The sequence below is a fragment of the Phacochoerus africanus genome, chromosome 3, assembly GCF_016906955.1.
Source record: "Phacochoerus africanus isolate WHEZ1 chromosome 3, ROS_Pafr_v1, whole genome shotgun sequence".
Taxonomy (NCBI): Eukaryota; Metazoa; Chordata; class Mammalia; order Artiodactyla; family Suidae; genus Phacochoerus; species Phacochoerus africanus.
This window is the reverse complement of record NC_062546.1, coordinates 102,488,164-102,503,302: the sequence shown is the minus strand read 5'-3', so window position 1 is coordinate 102,503,302 and position 15,139 is coordinate 102,488,164.

Genomic DNA, 15,139 nt, shown 5'->3' with positions numbered 1-15,139 from the left:
TGAGGCTTCATTACTGACTGTCCGCTGTGGCTGAGTTGGACGTGATGCTGAAGGAGGGCCTCAGCTCTGTTAGGAGCTCCCTGGGGCATCGGGTGCTAACTCCTCTACATTTTCCAAGGTTCCCATGCAATGCTGTGCATCATGGGGTCTCCTGGGGAGCAGTGGGCTCCTTTTCCCCAGGCTCAGGGACTTTCTGTTGGTGGCTAGAATGCCTCCTTGAACTTGGGTTGCCCAGTCCAGGAGGATGTGTGCCACACCCCCAGGGCATGGCTGGGGTTGGGTGGGTGGGGGTTTCATCTTCTTTTGGCTTCTGCTTTTTTTGTTACCATTGAGGCACAATGGCCCTTTGCCGGGCTGCTGGCACATAGCTGTCCACAGGGCAGTATCTGGAGCCCCATCCTGTACTGGGTGTGGTGGGGTTGGGGGTGGGGAATGGGAATTGCTCAGGTTTGAGTGGAATGTGCAAGAGGCAAGACACTGATTAAATGAATGCCTGGGGCCCTTGTTGGCTGCTTCCTGAGACTCAGTGTGTTTGTATTCTCTTCTCCCCTCAGTTATCCATCCACCTGTGGTGTGACCTGGATGCCAGGTTTTATTTAAATGACCAAACATTGCATAGTTCTTATAGATGTAAGAGTTCAGTATAAATTCACATAGTTCCCATTCTTGATGTCTTTGTTTCCTGCTGGAATCTGTTTATCACTTAAAGAAAGCTAAAGCGAGGAGGAAGAAAGAAAAAACAAATATAGATTACAAAAATAATGTTGACAATCTTCAGAAGATAAGATACATGAAACTGTTTTTTCCCTGGTGTTATTTTTTAATCTTTTTTTAAAATTCAGGTATTGTTCATTTATAATATTATATTAGTTTCAGATATACAACATAGTAATTCACAATTTTTAAAGGTCATGCTCCATTTATATATAGTTCTTATAAAATATTGGCTATATTCCCTGTGTTGTATAATAGGTCCTTGTAGCTTATTTATTTTATACATAGTAGTTTGTACCTCTGAATCCCCTATTTTTTTCCCTGTAGTTGAGATTTAACAAGATTGAAATGCTTTCATTATCTATTCATTTGCAATCAGTGATTAAACTCAATCATCACTTTTCTATGCTGACATTAGCTTTCTATCAAATTTTAGAACTTGTTGGCTTCTAAGGCATGGGAAATTTAGGACTTTGTGAGTACAGCATTTTGTTTGGTCAGAAGCAAATAGGGTCAATCCGGTTATTTTTATATAGGTTTGTTTGCAATCTGCAAAATTTCTCTGAAAATATGGGTCATAAGAATTAAAAAAAAATCTAACTATTACCATTTACCCCAGATTAGCAAATATCCAAATTGCTGACTTTGTGAATCAGCTTTAAGAGCTTATTTGATATTTTCACACTCTTTTTTAAAGAGCAAAGGTATTCTTTTTTCCTCAGTAAACTATGAGGAACATTCTTTGGAGGAAAATGTTGGGTACAAGTTATAAAGAATGCCTTTATATACCCAAGAGACTTTTAGACGGCAACTGATAATAACATTTGCTTACATGTTTTGTCACATAACAGGAACCACCAATGCTGTTTCTCTTATCTTGGCTTTAAAAGTGTTTAAATTGTCAAGGAAGTTTCTTAAGTCAAAAGCCAAGATATTTCTTTGTTTTATTAATATTCTCATCAGTTCTGTAGAGACAAGTTAGGAAAATTGGGGAATGAAAGAGACTCATTTTGGATGTGAATTTCAGTATTTAAAGCATTTACTTTGTATGGATCCATCAGAGATATGTTCAGAGATGTCATTCACACTGGGATCCCATCGACAATTCCTGACTGTGCACGGCTAGGTGCAGAGGCATCTCTGGGATCCGTGGGGTGTCTCAGATATTTCTTCCTCCATGGATGCTCCCCTGTCTGAGGCCTCACTTTGCAGAAGCCCCCAGAGGGACGGTCTTCCTCCTGCCACACTGCCCTCTGACTGCCTCCTTTGAGGGTCTAGGATGAAATACCATCAACCCTCCCCAATCCCAGGGGAAAGAATTTGGTGACTTCAGGGATTGTATTTGCTCCAGGGCACTCGAAGAGGGGATTCCGTGCAAATTTGCTGGAGTAGTACGAGGGTGTGGTCCCACATTCTTTTATTTATTTATTTATTTATTTATTTTATTTTCCCACTGTACAGCAAGGGGGTCAGGTTATCCTTACATGTATACATTACAATTACATTTTTCCCCCAGCCTTTCTTCTGTTGCAACATGAGTATCTAGACAAAGTTCTCAATGCTATTCAGCAGGATCTCCTTGTAAATCTATTCTAAGTTGTGTCTGATAAGCCCAAGCTCCCGATCCCTCCCACTCCCTCCCCCTCCCATCAGGCAGCCACAAGTCTCTTCTCCAAGTCCATGATTTTCATTCTTAAAGTCTAATCTCGAACCCATCACAACACTGAGACCTTAAACAGCCTGCAGGGGTGTCCTCAGCTGCTCAGTGGCCCTGGTTTTAGAGGGAAATTCAGGGAAACCACAGCCGGCTCTGAAGGTGACTGACAAGGCAGGCATAGCACGGAGTGACCCTGCAGCTCCAGAGGCCCCAGGCTGTAGGGCTTTGTCTGCTTCCTAATTTATGGGGGGCAAAGGTGGGACCCTCAGGATTCTCCCCAAATATGCTGCTGTGAGTTTATAACACCCTGAGGGGTCATTTTAGGGTCAGTTTTGCTGGGTCACAGGTGCCTGGGATGAGTCTAAATAGTGTCACTTCTGGGCATGTCTACGAGAGTATTTTTGGGTGAGCTACAAGTTTGAGTGGGTGGACGGGTCACCCTCCACAGTGCAGGGGCCGCCACAGTCCCTCAAGGGCCCAGGTGGGAGGTGAAGAGGGTCCGGTCCACCTGTCCCGTGGCCTGGCCACATGTCCATCTTCTCGTGCCCTTGGGCTGCTTCTCAGGCCTTCAGACCTGGCTGTCTACAGTGTTGGCTCTGGTCACCACTGGCTTGCTAGGGTGTCTAGCTTTCAGACAGTGGGCCTGGGACTCCCCAGCCTCCACTGTCTTGGCTGTGGTCCTTCAGGAACCTGGTTCTGTGTAGATTCCTCTTGGTCCTGTTTCTGGGGAGAACCCAGCTAATGCCACATCATCACTGAATGGGGTTGGAAGACTTTGTTAATGACCATTAAAAAAACCCATAACTGAGGTGACCCTGTTGTATGTCATCCAAACTGGATGATTTGGAGAAGGGAAGGGGTGTTGTTAATAGTGACAGCTGGGTGGCCCCGGATGGACAGGGGTGGGCATGGGGTGCAGCACCTGGGAACAGTCCCCACTTGCACCCATGGAAGGTGAAGAAGGAAACTAATTTGAAGGTCAGTTTGGCAACCCCTCTGCTGGGCCCCAGGCTGGACCCTGGTGGTGAGGGTCTCATCCAGTCTGCACCCTTCACCAAGCCCATCTCCCATCTCCATGCCCCTGCTCAGAAAATACCATCCCAGAAACAAACTCATGGACATGGATGTGGAGAACAGACTTGTGGTTGCCAAGTGGGAGGGTGAGAGGGTGGGATAGATGGGTAGTTTGAGGTTAGTAAATGCAAACTATTGCATTTGGAGTAGATAAGCAATGAGGTCCTGCTGTATAGCACAAGGAACTATATCCAATCACTCATGATAGAACATGTTGGAAGATAACATGAGAAAAAAATGTGTATATGTGTATAGCTGGGTCACTTGGCTATACAGCAGAAATTGACAGAACATTGTAAATCAACCTTAAAAAAAAAGAAACCCAAAGATAGTACCATCCTGAAAGCTGGACTTAAGCCCTTGTTAGGTGAGAGGCCCTTCAAGTGAAATTTTGTTGCCCTGTTTCTCCTCTTTATGAAGAGACCTAGTGGGAGACTGTTGAATGAGGCTCGCCCACTCTAGCCCCTCGAGGGTAGAGGTCCTGTCTGGTCTGTCACCTCTTCCTTTCTCCTGCTTAAACCCTATTTTCAAGTTTTATCTTCTGTGACAACACTTGCTCAATGATTCTATGCATCCTTTTCTTCAACTTTTGAGGATTCAAAAAAACCCCTCCATCCATACATCTTGGCAATCATTTGGAAATTTGTCCTATCTGCCCTGACTGTACAGTAAAGCCCTAAAAAGCAGTATGTTAAGTATCTTTACTTAATATTTCCATTTATTCCCTTTTGTCCTATTTCAGCCCTCAGAGACTATCCACAGCCTATCGGTGGCATCAATGACTGTTAATGTTTTAGACGGAGTGGAACATGTTGAAGAGCAGATTGTATAATTGTTAGGTATTTTCATTTGTGCCATTTATAAATGAAGGTCCTTCCTTGGGACTGTATGTCTTAGGTAACTTACCCAATGCTGAGTTTGCATTTAAGGTCCTCTCTTGTCCCTGATGGCTCCTTAGACGTACGTGAATTTCGAGTACACTTGGTGCTTAAATAACAACTGGTTTTAAACTCTGCAAGTCCACATATAAGCAGATTTTTTTCCATAGTAAATGCTACAGCACTACACGATTGGTTGAATCAGAGGATATGGAACCACTTATACTTATATCTGCAACATATATGCAGATTTTTGACTGCATGGAGTGTTGGTACCCCAACCCCCCAATGTTGTTCAACTGTAACTGGAAGTCTTTACTTGGTCTCTTGAAAAAAGTCAAAAGTGTTCAAACAAATCTCCAAAATCTTTTCTTGTCTATCGGCAACCCTGGTCATCACAGCCTTTTAGATACTTTCAGTCTCTCCCTTTTCCTTAAAACTCCCTAAAACTTGCTTAGACTCAGTCCAAGTGAGGCCTGTGTTTCCTAGTTTTTCTGTCTATTTTGTCTTTCTTGTATAATTTAAGCAGGCCTGAGTTTAAAAGACTCAGGAATGAAGCTGCAGTACAGTGGTGGTTGCACTGGCTGTGTGTAGAGTGGTGGATATCGAATTGGGACAAAGGGTTTGGAAAAGTTGGGAAAAGCAGGAAAGACGAGACTGTGAAACTCATTTAAATTTTTTTCCCTGTCACAGTTATTTTCTTGCATTAACTTCCTTCCTACTAATATGATTGGTATTCGTAAATATTCAGTGAGTGACCAGAGAGATATGATGTTTTATAAATGAACTTCTCTTTGAAGTGCTTGAACTTAAAATGAAATCAGAAGTTGTTTTGGACACTGTACCATTTCAAATTTCACAAAATACAAACATTACCAGAAGGATTCCTTTTTTTTTTCTCTTCTCCCAGCTTCAAAAGAGACATCTTTGGGTGGAATCTAGTCATGAAGAATTAAAATCTAAATGAAAAAAAGGGCAAGTATTATAAACTATTAAAAAGAGATCTTTAAAAGACAGACCCATTTTAAAATTCTCTCTTTCCTCTTGTCAAAATAGGTTAACATTTTCATTCAGAGTCAGCAGGTATTGGTTGAGCATCTAAAGACTCCCAGGTGCCATATGACTCACTGGGTGTGAAGTGGGGCCCAACCCAGCTGTCCTTGTCCTCCTCGAGCTTATAGATTTAGGGTGTGTGTGTGTGTGTGTGTGTGTGAGAGAGAGAGAGAGAGAGAGAGAAAATATGAAAACAATCACAAAACACAAGCATTTATGCACAGTGATAAGTATTATGAAGGAAAAACCTATAATAATAGAAAAAAAAGTGAGAGGTAAAGGAAGATGTCTCTGAAGAGAGTCAGGTGAGGGGCGCATTGGATGAGGTGATGTGGGGAGAGAAAGGGGCAGAAGTATTGAGGTGGTGAGGTGAGGTTGGATGAGATGATATGGGGAGAAGAAAGGGGCAGGAGTATTGAGGTGGTGAGGTGAGGTGGGATGAGGTGATGTGGGGTGATGTATGAGGTGAGGGGTAAATTGAGGTGGGGTAGGATGAAGTGTAATGAAATGAAGTGAGGTGGGGTGAGTTGAAGGGAGGGGAGATGGGATGAGGTGAGTTGAGGTTGGGGGGGTGAGCTGGAAGTGAGGTGGAATGAGGTGAGGTGAGAGAACTTTAAGTGGCCTTAGGGACCATTTAAAATTTCTTGCACACCTGTTTGTGGAAATGCAAATTGGTGCAGCCACTGTGGAAACATTATGGATATTCCTCAGAAGTTAAAAATAGAACTCCCATAGGCTCCAGCAACCCCACTTCTGTGTCTACATCCAAAGCAAATGAAATCAATATCTCAGAGAGAGATCTGCACGCACCCCCACATCGAATGCAGCATTGTTCACAGTAGCCAAGATATAGGAACAACCCGAGTGTCAGATGAATGGGTGAGAAGATGTAGCATATATATAATAGTGTATTATTGAGCATAAAAGAGAAGAAATCTTGTCATTTGTGACACCATATCGGACCCTGCTGAGTGAAACCAGCTGGTCACTGAAGGACAAATACTGCATGGTGTCACTTGTGGGTGGAATCTGAAATAGTCAAACTCTTGGAATCTGAGAGTAAATTGGTCGTTGCCAGGGGAGATGTTGGTCAAGGGGTACAGATTTTTAGCTGTATGTTGAATAAGTTCTAGGCGCTAATGTACAGCATGGTCACCACAGTTAATAATACTCTCTCATATACTTGAAATTTGCTAAGAGAGTACATCTGAAATGTTCTCACCACAAAAAAGGTAACTGTGAGGTGATGGAAGTATTACTTGATTGTTAACTTTACAGTGTGTACTCATAGTAAATCATCATGTTGTGCTCCTTAAACGGTCACGTTGTGCACCCTAAATATGTACCATTCATAAAAGTCAACAAAACGGAAAAAGTAATAAAGTGAAAGATAATGTGGAAGAAGAGAATTTGGGCTATAAGTAAACAATTTGGGGAGTTCCCATTGTGACTCAGCGGTAATGAACCCGACTAGAATCCAAGAGGACACAGTTTCAATCCCTGGCCTCACTCAGTGGGTTAAGGATCTGACATTTCTGTGACTGCGTGAAACCTGAGGTGCCACAGCCGGATCAATACTGCTGTAGAACTAATGGAAGGTTGTGGGTGGCTGGGAGCATCCAGGGGTGACACGCTCACTTGTGGTCAGTTCATTTGGGAGGAAATGGAGCCACATCTCTAACAGGCCCATGCACCATCCTGCAGGTGGACCCCTGCCCCATCCCCCCTGAGGGGAGCCGGCAGAGACCTTCTGAGAGTCTCCTTCATCATCACTGACCACTGGAGGGTGGGCATCAATCCTGAGGAATGCTGGCTGAGGTCAAGGCCTTCCTGATATGCACGTTCCCCGAAAACCTGGGGAGCGGCTCATGAGAAAATTCATTTACAAGTTGAGACTATAGCCTCATCACCTGCAGTGAAAGAAAATGTCTCTTCATAAACACTGCCTTTGTGAGCAGTCCATCAGGATTTTCCACAGTGAACATCTATGGAGAACTACCTTGGGACCAAGTTGACTTCATAAACCCAGGAGGTTAATAGTTTGGATTTTTATTTTCTCTAGAGGGCCTGGCTCAGTCGCTGGGTGGGGAGTGAGCATTTAGTGGGAAGTCCCTGTTCTCAGCTATAAACTTGAAATTTGGCTAAAGGAAAGCACTTCTCTGCCAGGGCTCTTCAGGGCTGTAGAATAAAGGGGTTGAGCTTGTGGGTCTGAGGCCTTCACTGGCTCCAGAAAGCTCTGACTTCCATTCCTGTTTAACCGACTATGCTCCCTTCTTCTGTTCAGTCAGCGCCCTCTCCTTTCATCTTTTCTCCCTCCAAACAGTCCTTTCCATTTTTAATTTTTAAATTTTATTTATGAAAGTCAACACTAGGTTTGCTATTTCATGATACAGGCATCCTTCAGTTCCATTAGTTAATTGATTCAGATGAGTTTAACAGCGTCATGTTATACAAGAGCCCGCCGCCTGCCCTGGGCTGCCTTGACCTCCTCACTCCAGCTCCAGCCTTCCTTGGATTTCTCTATTTATCTCTTATTTTCCTGTTCCTCTTTCTTTCATCTTATCTCACTTCCTGACTGCAGGTGCTATTGGAGTCAGTGAGGCTGTGAGATGAGAAGCATAAAGGGAGGGATTTAAGTGCTCCGGCCCAGTAAATGTGTCTTTCTGGTGCAGGTAACATTCTGGGACAGGATGAGTGGCTTTCCCAGGAGGCTGTCCCGCAGGCTGTGACTCAGGGACGCAAGCTCCCTCATCCCAGAGTGTTACCTTTCTCAGCACAGGCCTGCATCACGGGGTGGGGGTTTGCACAGGAAAGCAACTCTTACCTTTTTCCACTTAGGCCTCTTGTATAACTAGGCCTATTGAGCTGCTTAGCTGCCAAAAGTCAAAAACCACATAATCATCTCCATAGATGCAGAAAAAGCATTTGGCAAAGTCCAACATCCATTCATGATAAAAACTCTTACCAAAGTGTGTATAGAGGGAACATACCTTAATATAATTGAAGCCATTTATGACAAACCCACAGCAAATGCAATATTCAATGGAGAAAAGCTGAAAGCCTTCCCACTAAAATCTGGAACAAGACAAGGATGCCCACTCTCACCACTTTTATTCAACATAGTATTGGACATACTAGTCACAGCATTAGACAAACAAAAGAAATAAATGGTATCCAAATTGGAAGAGAAGAGGTTAAATTGTCACTGTATGCAGATGACATGATGCTATATGTAGAAGACCCTAAGGATTCAACCCAAAAACTACTTGAACTGATCAACAAATTAAGCAAAGAAACAGGATACAAGATTAACATTTATAAATTGATTACATTTCTGTATACTAACAATGAAATATTAGAAAAGGAACATAAAAATACAATACTTTTTAAAAATATCACCCCCCAAAATCAAATACCTATGTATAAACCTGACCAAGGAGGTGAAAGACTTATATGCTGAGAACTATAACACTTTAATCAAGGAAAATAAAGAAGATTCAAAGAAATGGAAAGATATTCCATGCTCCTGGGTTGGAAAAATTAATATCGTAAAAATGGCCATGTTACCCAAAGCAATCTACAGAGTCAATGCAATCCCTATAAAATTACCCATGACATTTTTCACAGAACTAGAACAAACAATCCAAAAATTTAGATGGAACTACAAAAGACCCAGAATTGCCAAAACAATCCTGAGGAACAAAAACCAAGCAGGAGGCATAACTCTCCCAGACTTTAGGCAATATTGCAAAGCCACAGTAATCAAGACATGTGGTACTGGTACCAAAACAGACATACAGACCAATGGATCAGAGTAGAGAACCCAGATATAAACCCAGGCACCTACGGTCAATTAATCTTTGACAAAGGAAGCAAGAATATAAAATGGGAAAAAAGACGTTTTTTTCAGGAAGTGGTCCTGGGAAATCTGGACAGCCACATGTAAATCAATGAAACTGAAACACATCCTCACACCATGCACAAAAATAAACTCAAAATGGCCTAAAGACTTAAACGTAAGTTAAGACAAGACACCATCAAACTCCTAGGAGAGAACACAGGCAAAACATTCTCTGACATCAGCCTTACAAATGTTTTTTTAGTTTAGTCTCCCAAGGCAACAGAAATAAAAGCAAAAATAAACCAATGGGACCTAATCAAACTGACAAGCTTTTGCACAGCAAAGGGAACCATAAAAAGAAAAAAAGAAACAACCTGTGGAATGGGAGAAAATAGTTTCAAATGATGCTACTGACAAGGGCTTAATCTCTAAAATATACAAACAACTTATACAGCTCAACAGCAAAAAAGCTAACAACCCTATTGAAAAATGGGCAAAAGACCTGAATAGACATTTCTCCAAAGATATACAGATGGCCAACAGGCACATGAACAAATGCTCAACATAACTTATTATTAGAGGAATGCAAACCAAAACTACTATGAGGTAGCACTTCACACCTGTCAGAATGGCCATCATTAACAAGTCAACAAATAGCAAATGCTGGAGAGGGTGCAGAGAAAAGGGTACCCTCCTACACTGTTGGTGGGAATGTAAATCGGCACAACCACTATGGAAAACAGTATGGAGGTACCACAGAAAAATAAATATAGAACAACTATATGACCTCGCAATCCTACTTTTGGGCATATATCCGGACAAATCTTTCCTTGAAAAAGATACATGCACCTGTATGTTCATTGTAGCACTATTCACAATAGCCAAGACATGGAAACAACCTAAATGTCCATCGACAGATGAATGGATTAAGAAGATGTGCTATATATACACAATGGAATACTCCTCAGCTATAAAAAAGAACAAAATAATGCCATTTGCAGCAACATGGATGGAACTAGAGACTCTCGTACTAAGTGAAGTAAGTCAGAAAGAGAAAGACAAATACCGTATGGTGTCACTTTTATCTGGAATCTAGTTTATGGCACAATTGAAACTTTCCAAAGAAAAGAAACTCATGGACTTGGAGAACAGACTCTTGGTTGCCAAGGGGTAGAGGGTGGGAGTGGGATGGACTGGGAATTTGGGGTTAATAGATGCAAACTACTGCATTTAGAGTGGATAATCAATGAGATCCTGGTGTATAGAACAGGGAACTATATCTAGTCATTTGTGATGGAACATGATGGAGGGTATTGTGAGAAAAAGAATGTATATATATGTGTGTGTGTGTGACTGGGTCACTTTGCTATACAATTCTGTAAAATTGACAGAACTGTAAACCAACTATATGGAAAAAATAAAAATGAAAAAAAATGGCAGTTGTGAAACTAAGTGCGAGAGAAGTAGCTGAGATTTAGTTCTCATCCTAAGTTAAAAAGGTAAAAATCACTTTGTTAATTTGTGACTATAAAATCAATTGCTAGGGTAACAGCCCCAAGGCTGGTAACTCCTGCCTGGATAGATGGATGCTCTCTGTGGGGAAGGTGTGGTGCGGGGTACTTTGCCTCTTGATTGCCTGCATGGATGCGTGTTATCCCTCTGACAGGTGAAGACTCTGAGCTCAGGGACGAAGCCTACTTTCTCTCCAGGTGGAAGTGACAGATTGAGGTTCCCAGGCCAGCTTTTAGCGGCTAGCACCCTCTGCCGCCTCCCCTTAAATAACAATGATGCTTCCCCTCATTTCACTCAATCCTCACTGCAGACCTAGGATGTGGGGCATTAACCCCCTCACAGGTGAGGACACTGAAGTTTGAGGAGGTCAGGTGGAATCCAAACCGCAGTTCTTTTTTTTTTTTGTCTTTTGTCTCTTTGTTGTTGTTGTTGCTATTTCTTGGGCTGCTCCCTTGGCATATGGAGGTTCCCAGGCTAGGGGTTGAATCGGAGCTGTAGCCACCGGCCTACGCCAGAGCCACAGCAACGCGGGATCCGAGCCGCGTCTGCAACCTACACCACAGCTCACGGCAACGCCAGATCGTTAACCCACTGAGCAAGGGCAGGGCTCAAACCCGCAACCTCATGGTTCCTAGTCAGATTCGTTAACCACTGCGCCACGACGGGAACTCCCAAACCACAGTTCTTAAAATTAACAAGGGTAAGTGATAAGGTGAATAAATCTGATTCAATCCAAGTTTTACAGTAAGACCTTCATACCTGGAACATCCGCCCTGGCTCCAAGGGTTTCCAGCTTGACGACCTCCAGGTCTTTTTATCACCCCCATTTTGAGACAGTGTCTATGGCTGCTACTGAGCTGGGCACCATTTACAAGGTGATATTGCAAAAACCGGGTTGGTCCTAGTTTGATTCTAATTTGGTTTTTTGATAATAGCTTCCGCTTTGAGATAATACTATGCTATGTTTCTACCCAGTTCTGATGTTTTTATGCAAACCATTCTCAATTACCTAATTTCATTGAAGTGTACCCAAGTCACCTCTTATTTTATAATATTCTCGATTTTTAGATACATCACAGGATTGGGTAAAGACTTCTTGAAAGACCAGAACATAAAATATGGCATTGCTTATTTGAGAGCAATTTGTTTTGAAGGCCTCTGCTGCACTGATGGGGAGAAAAAAAGCAACTATGATAAAACCATAAAGCAAAATATTCTGAAAAGTTACATGACATCGGGCCACTCAAGTTGCTTTCATCCGTTGCCTAAGAAACTGGATAATATAACTTCAGACATGCAATTCAAAGACACAACCTCTAAATTGCATTCCTAATATTTAGTACGTTTTCCTTTTAGTGACAATAAACTAATTTGATATAATAAATCTGCAGTTTATATAACAAGTTTTTTTTTCTTTCTGTTTTTAACCTACACTCCAAACCCATGTGCAGCATTATTGTTGTTAAAGGCATTCATGGGCCCAGACTGTCTGCCATGGACATACTTCATGAGTGACCTTGCTCAGGCCACTTACTATCCGTACCTTGATTTCTGTAAATGAGGTAATAATAGCACCCCCTTCATACAGTGGCTATGAAATTACCAATATTTATAAAATAAGTAACAGTGATTCCTGGCACAATGAAATAGCTTTATAAGTACTCAATTGTTTAAAACATCTGGTTTTTATGTCATTAATCTGCAGCACATCCTGCCTAGAGCCATTATCATCTACATTTTACTTGGAAATTGGTTTTCTTTGGGAAGAGGTCAATCCAATGAGAGGAGAGGCCGAATGGCCAGTTAGTGACCAGTACCTACCTGGTCACTGAGAACAGGATGCACTGTTGATTCTTTATTCTGCTGAGAAAAGACCCTGAAGACATAGACTAAATTATAGAAAATCAAATTATAGAAAATACAAATACACTTCCGGCATCTTTTTAAGGAGAAAGCTTGCACTCAGGAGGAGGGGACAGAAATATATGTAGATGACCATAGGACAGGGTATGAGCTGTAAGAGAAGGGGGGAGGAGGGACAGTGCTTTCATTTGACACTGAGTGTCCATGAGGAGAGCCTCATGGGTGCCAGGGAGTACCCAAAGCGTGAGTCCTCTGACTACATTACAGACTGTTTTCTTCCTTTTAAGAATCTATTTTCTCTTTTCCATCCTAATTGTCAAGACTCCCCTCCCCTTTATCCTAAGGACAATCAGTTCCCATCATTTCCTGCCTGGTTTTCTGGGATGTTCTGTGCCTTTCTGCTTTATTCTCCTTTATTTGCCCTGTTGGGGAAAGGGTCCTGCCTCCTTCAAGGATTCTGCTTTCCTAAACAGAGCTCCAGTTTGTGCCACCATGAGGCCAGAAATATAGTTTGTGTGCTAAGGTTTGGGTTGCAGAAATGTAGTGTAAAAGGAACATTCCTCGGAAAAGACAGCAGCATGTGGCCTGGACAGCTTGGGAGGGAAGGCCCAGAAACAAAGGGTCACTTGGCAGGCTGTGCTGGCCTGAGCATGGTGAAGGGGGAGGAAGGAGGTCTTGGACAGCAATTGTGTGGATCCTTGAAAGGGGAAGACATCTGTTCTGTGGTTCCTGGTGGCCTTCATCCTCCTGGGAAGCATCTAGGTTCTTGGATCAGCAGAGTCAACCTGGACCTGGACCTTCAGGGAGATCCCCGCATCTTGATGGGTCAGGAAGCCGCCTTCTATGCTGCTGGCGTCTGGCTCAGCCAGCTTCCTTGTCTGGATGGAGATGTGGTTGCTTGGGAAGCTAGGGACCTGAGTTCCTTCAGGAGGGCTTGTGAGCTTGCCTGGATCTCCTGAGCATCTTGTCGAGGCTCTGTGACAAGGTTTGTTTGTTTGTTTGTTTTTTTTGGCTTTTGTCCTTTTAGGGCTGCACCTTGGTGTATGAAGGGTCTCAGGCTAGGGGTCGAATTGGAGCTGTAGCCGCCAGCCTACACCACAGCCACAGCAATGCCAGATCTGAGCTCACGGCAACACTGGATCCTTGACGCACTGAGCAAGGCCAGTGATTGAACCTGAAAGCTCATGGTTCCTAGTTGGATTTGTTTCTGCTGCACCACGACGGGAACTCCTGGTTTTGGTTTTTTAAATTTTATCAGAAGGTAGTTGTCTTACAATGTAGTGTTAGTTTCAGGTGTAGAGCAAGGTGAATCAGTTATCCATATACATATATCTTTCCCCATAAAAGCCATCATAGAGTACTGAGTAGATTTCTCTGAGCTATACGGTAGGTGCTTGTTACTTACAGATTTTGTTTGCATATAGTGATGTGTATATGCCAATCCCAACCTCCCATTTTATCCCTCCCCCAGCGGTTCCCCTTTGGTAACCATAAGTTTGGTTTTGAAATCTTTGAATCTGTTTTGTTTTGTGAATAAATTCTTTTGTATCACTTTTTATTAGATTCCACCTATAAGTGATCTCCTGTGATGTTTGTCTTTCTCTATCTGACTTTCTTCACTTAGTATGTTAATCTCTAGGTCCATCCATGTTGCTGCAAATGGCATTATTTTGTTCTTGTTTATGGCCAAGTTTTGATGGAGGCAAAGAATGCAGGTTCTAGGTCAGTCCATGCTCAAGACCAAGCATGTGAGGAAGGAAAACTGCCGTATGTGCCCCCTGGACGGAAGCCCCAGGGGCCACACTCTGGGACAGAAATACATCCTTCCTTTTGGTCACTAAGCAGTGGGGGAACAGTGGGAGATAGGGGGTGAGTGCAGAGGAACCACTTGTCTCCCTGGGATGCTCTCTGGGGTGGCTCACACATGTCACTGTGAGAACAACCTGCATGACCCATATGTGTCCTTGTGACTATACCTGGCTCCATGACCTGGCCTCCTAGCAAGGACAAGCCACAGGCCCAGAGTCTGGCACATGGGGCCCCTCAGTCAGCTTTCCTGGGCCACCTTGAGTTGTAGCAGTAATGGAAGAAACAGAGGTACCTGTAGCCCTCTATAGGGCCATCTTCTCAGTTTGCACAAACTTCAGGAAAATAAAGAAAGCTCTCCCTTCCCCTGAGTGTGGTGCAAACCCATCTGGTGGGTGTCATGCTTTCGGATTTTAAAACAATTTGGGCAATGTCATGATTGCTACTAAATACTTGAATACTTGCAGATGAGGTGTTATTACTGTTTTGCATGTGATGAACACAGGGCGGTTGACTGGCTTAGGTCGGGGACAACTGCTTCTCTTATCCATTATGCCACCTGGGCCATCAGATAATTTGCATTTCTGTCCATTGGTTTCCAGGAACGGAGCAATCTCGGAATGAGAAATCCACGCATTGTCAAAGTACAACGTTTGATACTTTTACTGGACGAGGAATTCCAGGAAAGTATCATTTACTTTCATTTTTAATATTATGGAAAGAAGAGAAAAAAGGAGAAGA